The sequence below is a fragment of the Camelus bactrianus genome, chromosome 30, assembly GCF_048773025.1.
Source record: "Camelus bactrianus isolate YW-2024 breed Bactrian camel chromosome 30, ASM4877302v1, whole genome shotgun sequence".
Lineage (NCBI taxonomy): Eukaryota > Metazoa > Chordata > Mammalia > Artiodactyla > Camelidae > Camelus > Camelus bactrianus.
The window spans coordinates 6,308,842-6,325,177 of NC_133568.1; the positions used below are offsets into that span (position 1 = coordinate 6,308,842).

Genomic DNA, 16,336 nt, shown 5'->3' on the forward strand with positions numbered 1-16,336 from the left:
AGCTGGGCCTTGGCAGTGCCATCTCCTTGGTTCCTGGTACATGGGTGCCGTGTCAGCACATGCAGGGTGCCTGGCCCGGCCTGAACCTGGCCCACAGTAGGTGCTTGGTGAGGCTGCGTGCCCTTGTTCAGTTCTCCCTGACCCTGCTTTGCTGGGAGGGCAGGGGCCTCAGGGCGACCCTGAGAATAAATAGGATGGTGGCACCAGGGTCCCTTGCAGAGGGAGTGATCTGGGAACCTTAAGTGTGGCCTTTGGACAAAAAGCCTGGGTGAAGCAGCCTCTTCCCGAGACCGTCAGCATGGCCTGGAGTGCAGGCCCCAGATGTGAGGCCTCTCCATCCCTAACTCCTCAGTGGCTCCCCAGTGTTTAGAGGCTGTCCCTCATCGTGTCCCCCATGGCACTGGGGCTACTGAGGGGCTCAGGTCTTCGGGGGCATGAAGTCATGACTGCTGAGGGGAGAGGACCAGGATGGAGAAAACCCAGGAGAGGGCTGAAGGAGGGTGGCTGGAGGGGCCTGGAGGCCCTCAGCAGCCAGTCTCTGCTGGGTGTCGGGGAGGCTCAGCCTGGTGCTCAGCCAGCAGCTGTGAGAGCTTGATCACTCGTGCTGTCCCTGGGGGGCGTGGGAGAACAAGCACACAGGTCATGCCTGGGGCAGGAGCGGGATGAGGAGACAAATGAACAGTGTGAGTGCTCTCCATGTGCACGTCTGGGTGCGTGTCTCCTCTGCCTGACCCCATGTGTGGTGAGTGTGCTCACTGTCTCGGCCTTAGGTCAGCCTTTTGAGAGAGCTGCTTCTCCCCCCAGGTGATGGGTAGGGGGACACTGAGGCTGGCAGAGGACTTGCCCAGGGTCACACAGCAGGGCCATGTAGGGGCCAACACTCAACCCACATCCGACGCCACTGCACCCCTGGCCCTGTCAGCCTGGTGGTTCCCTTGGGGAGGAGAGAACTATCCTCTGCTGAGAAACAAGTCTGCCGCCAGCTCCTGGGCCCTCCATGCCCTGCTCCTCAGAGCAGCAGAAGCCATGGTACCCTTTGGAACAGCTGAGAGCCAGGAGCTGCCCACTTACCCAGCCGGAACAGGGCAGCACCAGGCCTCGAGCCCCAGGACAGGGTCGTGGGAAGAGCCAGGCCTGCCCTTACCCGCCGTGTGGCCTTGGGCCTTGCTCAGCCTCCCTGTGCCCTGGCTCCCTCCCTTACAAAGTGGGAACCCCTGCTGTTGTCACACCGCAGCCTGGGGGACAGGGGCATTTGCTGAGGCCCTACGTGTGACCCCTGCCCCAGGGTCTCCCTGTGACCCCAATTTGCATTAAGCTGGACTGGCCACCAGGGCATCTAGAACTGGGCTTCAGCCCCTGCTCCCCATCCCGGCTCACAGACGGGACAGGAGCTGCCCAAGGCCACACAGCGGGGCTTGGGGGCCTGAGCCAGCCTCCTCCCTGCACTGGGTCTCAGTTCCTCCTCCTCCAACTCTGTCTCTGCGGGAACAGGGTAGGCAGAGTAACCAGCACAGGGTGGGCCCTGCAGGGACAGTTGGGTGGGGCTTGTGGGGCAGGCATGTGGCCTGACAGCTTCCCCTCCCTCCCAGGGCACCACCAACCAGACTTGTAGTCTGTGGGCTGAGACTGACCTGTAAGTTCATCTGCGCTTTGTGTCCTTGGGGCTTGGGCCTGGGGGGAGGCCGACCCAGCAGGGGAGGGGCACAGCCTTCAGGTTCAGGGGCCACTGACTCCCCAACTCCGTCTTTTCTACACAGTCTCCCTGCCCAGGTCAGGCTCTGAGGCAACAGGGTCCCACCCAGCTGGCTTCCCACCCCTCCCAGGGAAGTCCAAGGTTGGGGGCCCAGAGGGGTGTGGCGGACCCCCCACAGTGACCAGGTTACAGGCAGATAGTGTAGCTTTGCAAGAGCACCGGCAAGGACTGGCACAGCAGGGTGAGGCCCCGAGTGATCAGATGGGAAGCAGATGAGGGAGCTCCTGGGGCCCTGGGCTAGGTCCTTGTCAGGCGGTAGCACCAGCCCAGGCCAGGTGCTGCAGCAGCAGGAACCAGGGGCACAGGGCACCAGGCTGGACTGACCAGGCTGCAATTTAGAGTCACACAGCCCTGCGTGGGTGCCTAGAGCCAGGTGTCCTCCCAGATACAGGGAAGCAAAAGAGAGGTGGGGGGCTATGTAGTAACAGGGAAGAGTTTGTACAAAAGCCCCATAACGGGGGCGGCATCCAGAGGCTAGCAGGGTCAGAAGTTGTGGTGACAGGGTGGGAGAGAACTTAGTGACTGGGGTCCCGATGGGCCAGATGGGCCTGGTGGTGGCTGGGCCTCCCCCCTAGAGGTTTGGTGTCCATTGGGGTGGGTGTGGTAGGAGCGGCATGTCATTGTCACCACCCGCCTCTCTCATCCCTGGTTCCACCAGTCCCAGGCCAGCCTGTGGGCCGGGGGGTACGTGTGGCAAGTCCCTACTGCTGGGCGCGGTGCAGTGACGGAGGTGTGTCAGGGATGTCAGGGAAGCTCCCGCAGTGGCTGACCCTAGAGAAGGATGTGTTTTTCTGGCAGAGAACAGGAGGAAGCTCTCTAGGCAGAAACACACTTTGAGCAAAGGTGTGGAAGTTAGAGGGTGCAGGAGGAATGTGAGGCCAGGATGAGTAGGCGACCAGAGAGGTGGGTGGATGGGTGCTGGGGGGAAGCTGCAAGGGGCGTGGGGCCAGTCTGTAGTGCTGTGTGTCAGCAACTGTGGAAGTTGTCAGGGAGGAATGGGACTATCATCCATCCATCCTCCATCCACCTGTCCACCTGCTCAGGTACCCACCCACCCACCTTCTATCCATCCACTCACTTGGCTATCCACCCACCTACCTGTCCCCCCATTCACTCACTCATCCACCCATCCTGCCCCCTAGTCCATCCACTTATCCACCCATCCACCCACCCATCCGGCCTTCAGTGATTACTGTCTATTGACAAGGCAGTTCTCTAATAGGATTGCCTTGTCGATGGTCAGTAATCACTCAAGACCTCAGCCTCCTCTGATCCCCGCTGGGGAGGGACAGGGAAGTGGGAACGTATGGATCCCTGTGAAACTGTCAGGTCATGGCGCAGGCCAGGAAGTGGAGCCAGTGTACCGAGTGGCCGGTGGTGTGAGGTGCCTTCAGGGCAGGTACACGGAAGCCTCTCTGGGGTGGTGCTTGAGCAGAGGCCTGACAGCACTGTGCACGTGGCTGTCTGGGGACAAGCATTTTGGCAGAAGGAAGAGACAGTGAAGGTGGTATTGAGGGTGGCCTCAGCAATTCAGGGGATATGAAGCCCCCTCCTCATGGGAACCAGGACACACCCGGGGCAGTTAATGAGGCCAAGTAGGTGAGGGGGCTGGGTGAGAGGGGAGAGCTCATGGGGCCACGCACACAGTCCGGGAAGGTGTCTTGGAGGAGACAGAGCTGGGCTGGTGGGTGTGAGGAGGTTTGGGATCTACTGGCGCCCGTGCAGGTGCCCAGCACCCAGCACGCAGCCTGACCAGGCCGGCCAGGAACGCACTTGCTGAGTGAGTGACCTGTCGGCTTGAGGTCCAGCTGTGCCAGTGGTTGGTGCATGATGGGGTGTGGGTGTCTAGGCCCCACGGCTGGCATGAGTAGGTGGCAGGCCGGACAGAGGTGGGTCAGAGCTGCACCAGGTGAAGGTCTGAGTGAGGGGCAAAGGGCTCAGGCAGGGGTGCAGGCCTCTGAGCTAGGCGGAGTCGGCAGGTGGCCTGGGGTTGGCGGGATTCTGGCACTCCCAGTGCAGACCACTTGCTTGCAGGGCTGGGGAGCTGTCAGGGGCCCCCCAGGGCAGGTGTTTGTGAGGCCCAGTTGTCCCAGAGAAATGCCAGTGATTTCAGGACATGAGAGAGCGCCCTCCACCGTCTGCTGTCCCTGCTCCCGGCCCAAGCCCTGACTGTCCTGGTCCCCCCTCACTGGGGTCACCTTTAGAAAGGTTTTCTCTCAGCAGCAGCAGATGCACACACACACACACTCTCACACACACTCAAATACACCCTGCGACTCACTCTGCTGCCTGTGCACACCCTCCCATACCTACACGCGCACATGCAGGTGGGCACCAATTGGCTTACGCCTGTGCCCCGTTCCTGGCCTGTCCCAGCCAAGTGCCCCGCAGCCCTGATCCTGGCTGCAGGGCTGGCCGTCTCCCCAGAGCTCAGCCCTGTCTCCAGCCCACCAGGCCCGGCACTTGAGATGCAACTAGCTGGTGGTGGCCCTGAACCCTGCCCAGCCCACACTCTCTGTCAACCTTCCTCACCCTAGCTGTCCCGGGGAGAGGGGAGAGGGCACCCCACAGGTTTTGGAGAGTCCCAGATTGGGGAGCCTTGTTGCCTCTGGGTACCAGGGACTGGGGCCTTCCCTGACTTTAGACAGGTGACCTTGGATGAGCCCCTCTTCTTGGGGACCTCAGGAACAGACCCAGTTGTGAGGTGTGGCATCACTCAGGCCAGGAGCTGGGCAGGCATGGAAGCTGCATCTTTCTCAGGGCTCAAGGTCTTGACCTAGGAGCAGGAGAACATGCAGAGGAGAGGGCGGTGACCTATGTCACACCCAGAATGTCAGAAGCCTCCCGTCCTCATGAGAGCTCCCTGCACCCACGGGATTCCCCAGCTGATGGGACAGATACTCTCACTGTCCTCACCTGGGACTCTTTCCAGAGAGTGTGTTTGTGTGTACACAGGTGCATGTGTGCAAGGATGTATGTGCATGCTTGGGGGCATAGGACGCCGTGGGAGCTTGGAGGAGGGCACGTCTGCTCTTGGAAGGCCCCAGCAGGCTCAGATAGAACTTTCTAGGGCAGCCCCGTGTCCTGAAGGATAGGTGGGTGTTTGCAAGGCAGAGGTTGGGGCAGCCCAGGACAGGGCGCGGCCTGAGCAAAAACCTGAGCACACAAGTATCTTCAAGGCCTGCAGGTGTTTGGGGTTACAGGACCCTCAGCAAACAGAGGTGTAATGAGAGTGAGGGTCTGAATGGGGCAGTCTGGCACAGAACCAGTACAGACGAGGCCCCTCCCTCCACCCCTCCAGCAGTTGACCTTCTGGGGTCCTTTCTCTCTCTTCCTGGGCAGTTCAGGTGACTTCCCGCCGCATTCCCCTTGGGGTCCCTGTGCCCAGGCATGCAGGCAGGGGAAGACCTCCCTGGGGGCTGGGCCTGGCAGGCATGGTGGGTGTGGTGGGCTTCCTGGGGGGGGGGGGGCGGCCATGCTGGCACCCCAGCCCCGCCAGGTACCCTCTCCCTGCCCAGTGGGGATGCCTCGCTGGTCTGCCCCCACCTCTCTGCTGTGAGTGGAATAGGGGCAGGGGCCTTAGGGCAGGCCTGGGATGCCCCACAGTCAGCCGGGGGTTGGGGGCCTGGTTGGCTGGCATGGGCTGGGATTGGGGGTAGATGGCGGCTGTGGGGCTGGGGGGAAGGCTGGTCTAGCACCCCACCCGGCTCTGTGCTCATGAAGGGAGGCCTGCCTGGGCTCCCCAGCCCCTCCTTGCTGCCTTGAGCTCCTTAAATCAGACAGGCTGTCCTGGGCCTGTGATGGGGGTCTCCTGCCAAAGCTGCCTCTGCCTCCAGATCACGAGCCGCCTCATCTGCTATGGACCAGGGGGATCTGTGGGGGCCCATGGGACACCCCAAGCAGGGAGGGCAGGCTGCAGTGGGCAGAGTGAGCAGGGACCCCTGGGCAGCCTCTCCTGCTGGCTCTCCCAGCCCTGCGCACGCGCCAGCCCCCCAGGCCGCCCTCAGTGCCGCGGGTGCCTGGCCACCCCTCCCTCCCCAGTGCAGCCTTCCCCAGACACACAGGTGGGCACTGTTCAGAGGGCCGGGAAGGACAACAGAGTGCCTTTTGTGACTGGTGTCTGGGGATGCCACTGGCATCCTGGAGTGGGTGGGGAGGGGATGGAGACAGGCCCTGGGTCCCGTCTGTGTGCTGGGCCAGGCTGGGGGATGTTCTAACAGACTGAGGTGAGGCTGGAAGATCCTGGAGCCTGAGAGGCCAGTGTCCAGCCCATGCCCTTGTTATCCAGTGGAGAAACTGAGGCATTGGGGCTGCTGATTGTGAGCAGGGAGCACGGGTGGTTCACACGTTTGCGGATGTATCTGGGATGGTGGTGGGAGGTGGGTGTGGCATCCCTCCACAGATGGGGACCTTGCCAGCTACAGCATGGGGCCCATATGGCTCCTACCCCATGGGAGTCCCATGAGACCGGTTCTGGTGTGTGGTCAGTACTCAGTAAACCACTCATCATCTCCCTCCCTTGTCGCTGTGGCTCCTTGTCCTTACCGGGCGTGGCCATCTCTCTGAGGTCCCCCACTCCTCACCCCAAGGGTACCCTGCAAACTCTAGGAGGCCATGTGGCAGGTTCCGGGCAGAGGCTGACCAAAGAGATGGGGGCTGGACATCTGGAGAGCCTCCTGCCAGCAGGGCATTTTGGTCCTGAGGATGTGATGGGAGAGGCAAGGACCTGGGCAGGGGAACTTGGGTGCTCATTGGTCACTGTCCTTTGGAACACAAGAGGGGCAGTGGGTGATGGGCACTTCAGTGACCCAGGTTGGCATATTGGAAACCAAGGGCCAGATAGGGGGCCTGAAGCTTGGGAGAGACAGTCACCCAGTGAACACCTCTGGAGAGGAGTGCCCAGTGACCACGCTGCGCCCTGGCCCTGGGTCAGCAGGCTGGCAGAGTTTTGACCCCAGCAGAGGCCTGGGTGCTTGGTGTGGCTGAGGGAAGAGGGCGAACCAGCTTGGGGGAGCCCAGCACGGAGAGAGCCACAGTGCAGGTGCTGCGGGAGCTGCCGGAGGTCCCCTACTCCAGGTGTGGAGCCAGCCATCCACTGGCCTGGCCCTCCTTCTCTGAGGCCCTGCCTTGGGCTCCTTGGGGCTCCGTCCTCACCCCTGGGCTCTCCCTAAATGGTCCTCTGCAGGCAAGCCCTCCTCTCCCGGTCCTGGTCCCTGTCCCACTGCCCCGTACGTCCCAGTGAGCACACGCTGAGCCCAGCTCTCCTCTTGCCATGAGCCTTGTACAGGTGTGCCACACGTGCATGTGTGCAGACACAGCACATGTGCACACAGACACGTGCGTCTACACATACGTGCTTACACACGCACGTGCACACGTCTGCTCCCCACAGCTCAGCAAGTGTCCCTGAACCCATCACCCACTTGCCCAAAGCCTGGTGACCTCCATGACCCTGTCTCTCATAAGATAATTATGTAGTTATCTCGTAAGATAATTCACAGGTTGAAACATGCATGGCTCAGGGATTTCCCTGTTTTCCTTGAAGAAATTTCGCTGTTTTTTATTCCTTTGACATTTGAATAAAATTCTCAAACCTAAGAACGGCTTATCAGCAGAACCTGGAAAATGGTGTGAAACGTGTATTCTGGCTGCTTGGAGTGATTTCATGGAAAATTTTAAAACAAGACTTTTTTCAACATTGATTTTTATTTAGTGTGTTTCTATATTATTTTTCAGCACAAATGAAAGTACTATCATGCTTTCTCTTTTCTTTGAGGTAATTGACAACACTTTCAGCTTGCATTTTGTATTTTAAAGCTTACTTTATACAAACATTTCAGATGCTTTTTAAATTGAAGTATAGTAAGTTTACAATGCTGTGTCAATTTCTAGTGTACAGCATAATAGTTCAGTCATAACATATACATACATATATTCCTTTTAATATTCTTTTTTATTATAAGTTATTACAAGATATTGCATATAGTTCCCTGTGCTATATGGTATGAACTTGTTGTCTATCTACTTGATATATATTAGTATCTGCAAATCTTGAACTCCCAACTTATCGCTTCCCACCCCCTTCCCTCCTAGTAATCATAAGTTTGTTTTCTATGTCTGTGAGTCTTTCTGTTTTGTAAATAAGTTCATTTGTCTTCTTTTTAGGTTCTACATATGAGTGATGTGATATGGCATTTTTCTTTCTCTTTCTGGCTTACTTAGAATGACAGTCTCCAGGTTCATCCATGTTGCTGCAAATGGCATTATTTTGTTCTTTTTTATGGCTGAGTAGTATTCCATTGTATAAATACACTGCAACTTTATCCAGTCATCTGTTGATGGACATTTCGGTTGTTTCCATGTCTTGGCTATTGTATACAGTGCTGCTGTGAACATTGGGGTGCATGTATCTTTTCAAATTAAAGTTCCTAGAGACTTTTAAAAGTTAAACCTTTTAAAGGTGTTCATTATTGCAAGTAGTATTGATGAGAAAAATAATATTCACAAAATACAGTTAATCTAAGATTTTTTTGAGGGCTTGGAAAAAGCATAACTTTGTAACAGGCTTGACAATTTTATTATTTCTAGCCACTTTTCAGGTCTTACAGTATAGTAGTATCCATTCTTTCTAAACTATTCCATTTCATTTGAAAACAGGTTTGATTTGGAATCCTGAGGAAAGGGTGTCATTTTGAGCGGCTTTTCCTCATCACACAGCACGCGTCCCCTCCGTGGGTTTCTCCTACACACCCCGGGGTGGCTTCTCTCTGTTGGGGCCCATGCCAGGTAATTCGGATTATTCAAACAGCACCTTTAAATGGACTTCTCTTTAAGAAAATGTAAACTTCTTCAAATGTAAAGGAAGACCAAATTCAAGGGTCCAAATTCTATTCTGATGCTCTTTTTAAAATGTAAAACACTGTATTTCTTTGCTTTGAATGAGAAGAAAAAAAGATACTGAAAAAGTAAGCATGTAACTAAAGGTAAGACAGTCAGTCATTTAAGATAGTAAACCGCACGTCTATAGCCAACAGAATGTCAGCTCCGCTTGTGTTTGTGAGTAGATTTTCATTTTTTAACTTAATTCTGATTTCCACATTGTTTTTACTATGCTTGTATTACTTTCATGATGAAAAACACGCATAAAGCTTTCAAATAAACATTAACCTAATGAGTGAACCATTAAACTTCCTTAAGTTTTTGCTATAATCTTTTGTTCATAATTAAGATGCAGTAAAACACACCCAGGTTATACAAACAAATATGAAAAACCCTTCTCTAAAGGATTTTTTTGGAGGGAGGGTATTTTATTATTCAATTTAGCTAAGATTTTTAAAGATGAAAACTTTATTTTGCATAAACAGGAATGCTAGCTTCTTGAAATCACTGAGGAAAGGAAGAGCTATGCTTGGAAGAAGATGGTATCTGAAGCACAGAGCTGGACTCCGGAAATGCTCCCGTTTCCGTGGAAACAGTCTCCCAAGAACACAGGCTGGACACGGTGGGGGAGGGGGCTGTAGGTCATCCTGTCTGCCTTCTAACCTCCTATCACTGTGGGCAATACCAGAAGGAGCCCAGGCGTTCCCTCCATCTTCCCCAGTGGTCTGGCAGGAGGGTTACAGCACCCATCACCCATGAGGAGATGAGCTTGCGGACTGCTGTCTCTGATGACCAGAATAGAGCCTGGCATCAGTGAAAGCTTTATAAACGTGTGTTGAACGAATAAAGGACATTGAAGGAGCATGCAGTGTTTCATTCAGTGTTTTCGATTTTTGTCTTGTTCATTTGTTTTGGTCTTTGTTTTGGTCTTTGTCTATTTGTGTACATCACAGAGGAAACTCTCTTAGGGGCAAGAACATGACCGTCTCCGTATCTAGTTCGGTATTCGTACATAACTAATTTGAAGGAGTGTCCAAAGTTCTTAAATTACAGGATAACACTGTGGAAATAGGCAATACAGTATATTGGTTAAAAGTCTAGACCCAGGGACCCAGCTGGTTTCAGATCAGCTCCACGGTCACGACCTGCATAACTCTTGGGCAGGCAACGTAACTTCTCTTTTAAAATAGAAATAGTAACAGCAGCTACCGTCCACGGTGGTGCAAGAATTAAAGAAGCTGAAACACAAAAATGTTTTGAACAAACCAAGCACATAGTAAGTCTGATACGACTTGTTTTTTTATTATTTTTTTAATTGAGTTACAGTCAGTTTACAATGTGTCAATTTCTGGTGTAGAGCACAATTTTTCAGTTACACATGAACACACATATATTCACTGTCACATTCTTTTTTTCCACTGTGAGCTACCACAAGATCTTGTATACATTTCCCTGTGCTATAATCTTGTTTATTCTATATATACCTGTCAGTATCTACAAATCTCGAACTCCCAGTCTGTCCCTTCCCTTCCCACTCCCCCATCTTTTGTTTTATTATTAATTTTAACATTTAGCCTAGGTTTGAAGTCTTTTAACTAACTCTAGCCTCTAGGATTTTTGAGTTTGTTTACTCAGAAAAACACTACTTCCTATTTCTAAGGAGGGAGAAAAACTTATAAAAGTTATAAAAAGACTCAAATACTTGATGTCCTCTTGGACATCAAATAGCTCTTACAAAACAACATTTTGATAAGTTAAGTGTAAAGGAATCAAAAACATACAGATGAAATTTCCTTTATAACACATGGGCTTAAAACAGAAAGTGCTTAGCAAAACACACTTTGGGTTTGCCAAAACCGAAACACTGAAAAAAACTTCAAGACACTCTGTAGACCCACAAGAGAATGAGATCCCCCCTACCCACAGTTAAAATCCCCGCTCCTCTGGACCCAAGCTTCAGACTGGTCCACAGCTTGTCATCTTTTGCTCCATCTTAAAAGGTAAACTTCCCTGATTTATAAGGAAGTACACTGCACTTCAGAGGCAGTACATAAGCAATTTATAAATTAGAAGGCACAAGTAGGTTATCATTTACATTTGAGTTTAATGTTTTATTGAAGATCTAGAATTATGGCATATGAATGCAGTAATACGTGCTGCATATACTAAAACTAAGGTGTAGACAAACATCAAAAATTCTTCTATTTGCAGCATAAGCAGGAGTAAGAGGTAACTTGGGCATTGGAAAGTATTATTCAGGATCAAATAATACTCTAAAAAATATTTTCTGCATGAAAATAAGTTTTTCTAAAATGATGTTCACTTTGAGAGTTTTTTTTTTAAGGTGGGGGGGGTAATTTGATTTTTTTTTAATGGTGGTACTAGGGATTGAACCCAGGATCTCATGCATGCTAAGCAAATGCTCTACCACTGAGCCATACCCTCCCCCCTCACTTTAAGGGTCTTGATACCGCTCTGTCTGTATGTTACCAGGATTGGAAAACATGTGATTGCTTCATCTGGGTGTTCTTTTCCTCACGTATTAAGCCTATGAGGTGTTCGTAGCTCTAATTTGAGAAAAATAAAAAGTTTTCATTTTTAGATTTCTTCTGAAATAAATCATTCTCTACACTGAATCTCTTTACATGCTTTCATAGAGGAGCAAAGAAAAGCAGCCTGAAAAACTAATATCCTAGAAAACAGATAATAAAAAATGAATGTTAATGACTTGCTCACATCTAAAGAAGCAATTTTTTAGTAACACAGGCAGATATGATGATCTATTATTTTTTCCTGCTATTTTTGGAGTTTATCCTCTAGTAACCTAGATCCAGTATCATAACACTGAATGCATCAGTTAGTAAGTCTCCTTGAAATCTTGATACTAGGATAAAACAGAAAAGAAGCTGGTGTTTCTGAATATATCTTAAGTTGAGATTGGAGGTTGGTGAAAGTAACTTAAAACATATTTCTCTATTTTGAAATAGATTAATTTTTTTTTTCTTAATGACTTAACTAAAAAGATACTAGCCTTCAAAGTATGTTTCCCCATTTAAAAGCAATGTGGGTGGCCGCTTCCTTTCAGGACTGTCAGATTCTCTTTGAATAGAAAGTTTGCCGCAGAAAGAACTATCTTCAACACAGAATGTTAACCTGATATGCACATACATTGTCTCGTTTTTAGAACTAATAAAAGTTTGATGAATGGAGACACTAGTTTGCATTTCACTAGTTTTGTAGAAACTATCATGGAAGGAATCACAGAGGACCTATTATAATCTCCTCCAGTTCTCTGCCCACTGTCCCGTTTGCCTTAGAATCTTTTTGGTGAATTCATAATCAGACTATCTACAGGCAGTTTACCTTGGCTCACTACAGACTGGAAAGGCCTTGAGCAGTCATGGAAAGGGTTTCAGTTACAAAATACAAATAACCACTCTGAAAGTAAAATTGTATGATGATCATTGCACTGTATTTTCATTTTGACCTCTTAATGGTCAAAAAAGATAACCTATCTCAATTTTTTGTTATCTATAACTTTTGCCATAGTAAAATATGTCAAAATGTCCAAAATTTCATCTTTAGACAGGAAGACCAGTCAAAATTAGTGAAAAGACTATACTGTGGATTATTTTCAAGAATATGCATTTGAATTACTTTAAAAATTTTTTAAATGACTCAGAATAATCTAATACAGTTACCTATACTTCAGTAATTGGTTTGTCTGTGTTTATGATTATTCATATATAAATAAGAATTTCTGGAATAACATGTATAATGCAAAGTGAATAATTAATAATGTAAAGTATTCTTTAGTAGTGTAAACATTTCTCAGAAATCTGGATTATGACATTAAAATCACTGAAGAAGTAAAAAATAATTCAGCCTGGCCAAGGCTATCAAACCATCAAAAACATCAAATAAATGAAAATCAAATTAGTGAAGCATCAGTATGACTAATACAAATTATACAGAGGAAATGGCCACAGCCTCTCGCCACTTGACCTATTTCACATCTTGTGAACTGGATTGACCTTGAAAATAACCATCAGAACAACTGTGGTCTCTGACTACTCATTGTCACTCAAACATGCAAGTATAATGATTCTCTGATCACACTGAGATACTTTAAAAGCCTAACAGCACTCATCAAAATGGAATCTGCAGGTTCAAGCATGTCTGTGGACAAAGACTCTTAATTAACCTCCTTTCTCTCATGGGAGTTAATGAAAAGGTAGGTTCACTCACTCATCAAACAGGTGCTGAGGATCCAGTAGACACTGGCCACTGAGGAATGAAGAGACATAAGATGGCATAGTTTAGCTATAGGTTATCATTTATTTTAAATTAAAACTTAAATCCTGACCAATTATGGAGCTGAAGGAGACCTCAGAGATCATCTCATTCAAACCTCTCATTTTAATCTCCAGAGCAGTCAAAAAATGTGCCAAATTAAGTGCCATTTGGTGTGTTTAAAAGTTAGAAAAAAATGATGTATAATTTATGCTCTTTTGACGTGTAGGTCAGTTCTAGTGCATTCATTCACGTAGCGACCATTTATCATTTTATTGCCTCATGACTGTCTGTGCCATTCTTTGACTCAGAATAGGTTTGTTTGCTGTTTCCTTGAAGTAGAATCTCTGGCTGAACATCCACTTTGGAATAGTGCTAATTAAATCAAGGCTGTGTGTTGATTCTTCCCTGGAAAAGCTAATCTGGTTATGTGTCACAGCCTTAAATCTGAGTAGATATCTCATAAATACAGGGGAGGTAATCTAGGCAAGACATCACATCTAAATCAAACAAAATCCATTAATTTTGCTAGAAAAGCTACTCAGCCTGAATATCCTACTGAAAACCAGTCTGTAGGTAGAACACGGACCTTGCTGAGAGGCAAAATTATTCCACAATCATTCAAGGATCATTCAATTTCTTTTTCTCTCTGTCTCTTATTATCTCCGTATCAGCCTGCCATGCAGCAGTAGCTGAAGTCCATTCTCTGCTCATGTTCAGCTGAGCGTAACTAGTTTGAAAAAGACGTTCGCTATGGTGACTAGAAGATCCTATCAACTGGCCTCCCCCTTTTGCAGAAACCCAGTTTCATTCAGATACTCATTACTCAGGCAGGGCAATCCCATAAGCAGCTGAGAGAGAGATCTGCATTTAGGCCAATCGTGGTTTCCCCATTCTCCTCACCAGTGATTAGTGTGGCCATGGCTCTGTGGCAGGAAGTCCACAGGCATCTCTCTGGGAAGGTTTTCTGTAGCTAGATGGCTAGCTGATGCCCAAAGTTTAATTTTCGCCTTTCATAGCAGGTTTCTAGGAAACAGCTGCCCATCCAGATACATATTTCCAATCTTATTTCATACATAGACTTATGTGATTGGTTCTAGCCGATGGAATGTGATCAGAAGGCAAGACACTCACATCCACAGCCTGTCTCCTCCGTTCTCATCCCCGTTCTGCTGCAACCTTGGATGTCACGTACGAAGATGACAGCATCAGTGTTGAGATTTGCTGGAAATACCTGCACTGGACTCTGCATGAGTGAGAAATACTTGTCTGAAGATACTTCTCTAAGTCCTACCTCCTATTCAGGGGCCAGAGACAAGGTGCGGTACAGAAGAAAGAGTAAGGCGTCCGGTCCCACATCTCTGTGCAAGCGCTGGAGGTGCTTCACTCTGGGCTTGGGTTTCATCATCAGTAGAATGACAGGGTAAGGACCAATGGCCTTTAAGCTCCCTACAGGCATCACGTCCCATGATCTAGGATGCAGTGTATCCATTATCCCTCGCCACGACACGGGCAAGAGAAGCCAGTCCTGGTGATCTCCACATAAACCCACAACCAAGAGTTCTGGAGAGGACGGTTTCTGGGCACAGTGAGGATATATCTGGGGGACTAGTTCTGCATATGTTACCTGGAAAGTGTGACATTGGGAGCCTGAGCCCTTTTGGCATGGGACTCCTATACCCAAGCTTAAGCGGGCACAAGGAGCATCCTCCTTGTGTGAATCCCAAAGAACCATCGCAGGGTGAATAGCTCTAGCAAACGTGGCCTTGCAAATGGCTTCCTAGCGACATTGATGTCCCCGTCCACATCAGTGCTCCATTGGAGAAAACACAAAACCAGTACTAAGGACAAACTAAGCCAACAGCAGGGCTGCCATGAGGTGGGAGATCGGAGGCCCTGGCTTTGAAGGCTGAGCCTACTCTCTCTAGAGGAAGCCACCAGGGCAGAAGAGCACCACATGGGCCAGTGTAACCAGTCAAGGGTTCCTAGGGACTGTCTGAGTTGGAAAAGCCCAGGGAAAAAATTGAGTTTCCTTCTAGTCTGGGTACATGGGGGTTCAACAGTCATTATAATTTAACCTAAAAATAAATGTGATCTTATTTTGTAAGCTAAGCTTGTGAAGTAGAGTATGTCAAGTATATTATTTCATTTTTTGAAATTTATAATAGTGGACCTTTTCTCTAGCACAGGAAGTTATTTGAGTACAAAATATCTTTTCAAATCAGGTGTAGTTACATAGGTTGAATAAAATTAGGCCCATTATACACCTATTATAAAATGATTTGGTTAGTGATAAAGAACAAATTAAACAGGACACTGACAAATGAAAACATAACCATTTGTAGTAATATTGAACACTTTTAGAATTTTAATGAGTGTCTTAAAACACAAAAAGTACCTAGGTGCTGTCAGATAAAATGAAATAAAATATGTCTAATTTACCTAGGGTTACGGTTCTGTCTGCTCTATACTTGTAGTCATACAGTATTTTTTGTCTGTCATACATGTAGACCATATAAATATCGGTCGGCTTCCAAGATGTTTAAATTTTAAATGACGTCCCTTAGTTTTTACTAACTGTATCCTGGAACATGAGGGTTAACAGTGACCTAGGGAAAAGTAGTTTCATGGAATCGGGGCAGAAGCCTGGCTGCAGTGTGTGGAGAGGTGAAGATGCGATTATCCTGAGCTGATTGGCTGTGAGAGCTCAGGAAAGCATCTCCAGCCACAGCCCTGGTACCCCTGCCCTTTCTAAAGTCTGAATAAAATGACATGTTTGAACAGAATATCTGTATATGAACGTAGACACACACACACACACACACACACACTCTACACGTACATACACGCGTGTTTTCTTTGATTATACATTGCACTAGCTCCTGTGGCTCACCATAGCAGAGAGTCACACTAACTTTCCATGTGTTTTCCTCAAAGATAGCTCTAGGGACTTAAGTCAACAAAGACATGGGAATACTTCAAAATATCATTAGATGAGCAGGGCTGATTGCATTAGGTTTATTTAAAATTTGTTTCATTACCTGAAATCTACTCCCAGGTGCCTTAAACATCTCCTCTGAAATTTGCTTAGACTATTAATTTAGAAAACATTTTTAGATGCTTTACTAAGCTTTCACCCAACCTTTATTAACACCTCCCGAGACACTTTCAATCCCCTCATGCTCCCACTGTTTACTCCATGCACTGCTACACCAGCTGGTTCCACACAGGTTTTGACCAGCTTCATGAGATGCTGTAATCAAATGGCATCCTGCATTGTCAACAGGATCCACCTCTTCCTACCTGACGTTTCTCTGAGCCTGGCTTGTGATGCCCAAGGGAACCCACTCTGCCTGTGCCCGTGCACAACACAGAAGGGTGGGGACCTACACTGTGGGCCAGCCCTGCTCA

The 16,336-nt window shown here is 48.6% G+C and overlaps 1 protein-coding gene across 1 annotated transcript in view; it reads left to right on the forward strand.

The window, feature by feature from the left end:
* LOC105073983 (adhesion G protein-coupled receptor B1) overlaps positions 1 to 9,494 on the forward strand; it is a 45,554-nt gene extending 36,060 nt beyond the window's left edge. The window contains 2 exon segments of the mRNA XM_074355417.1: positions 8,411 to 8,539; positions 9,118 to 9,494. The gene's annotated coding sequence lies outside the window, so the exon portion shown is untranslated.
* The last annotated feature ends 6,842 nt before the right edge of the window (positions 9,495 to 16,336 follow it).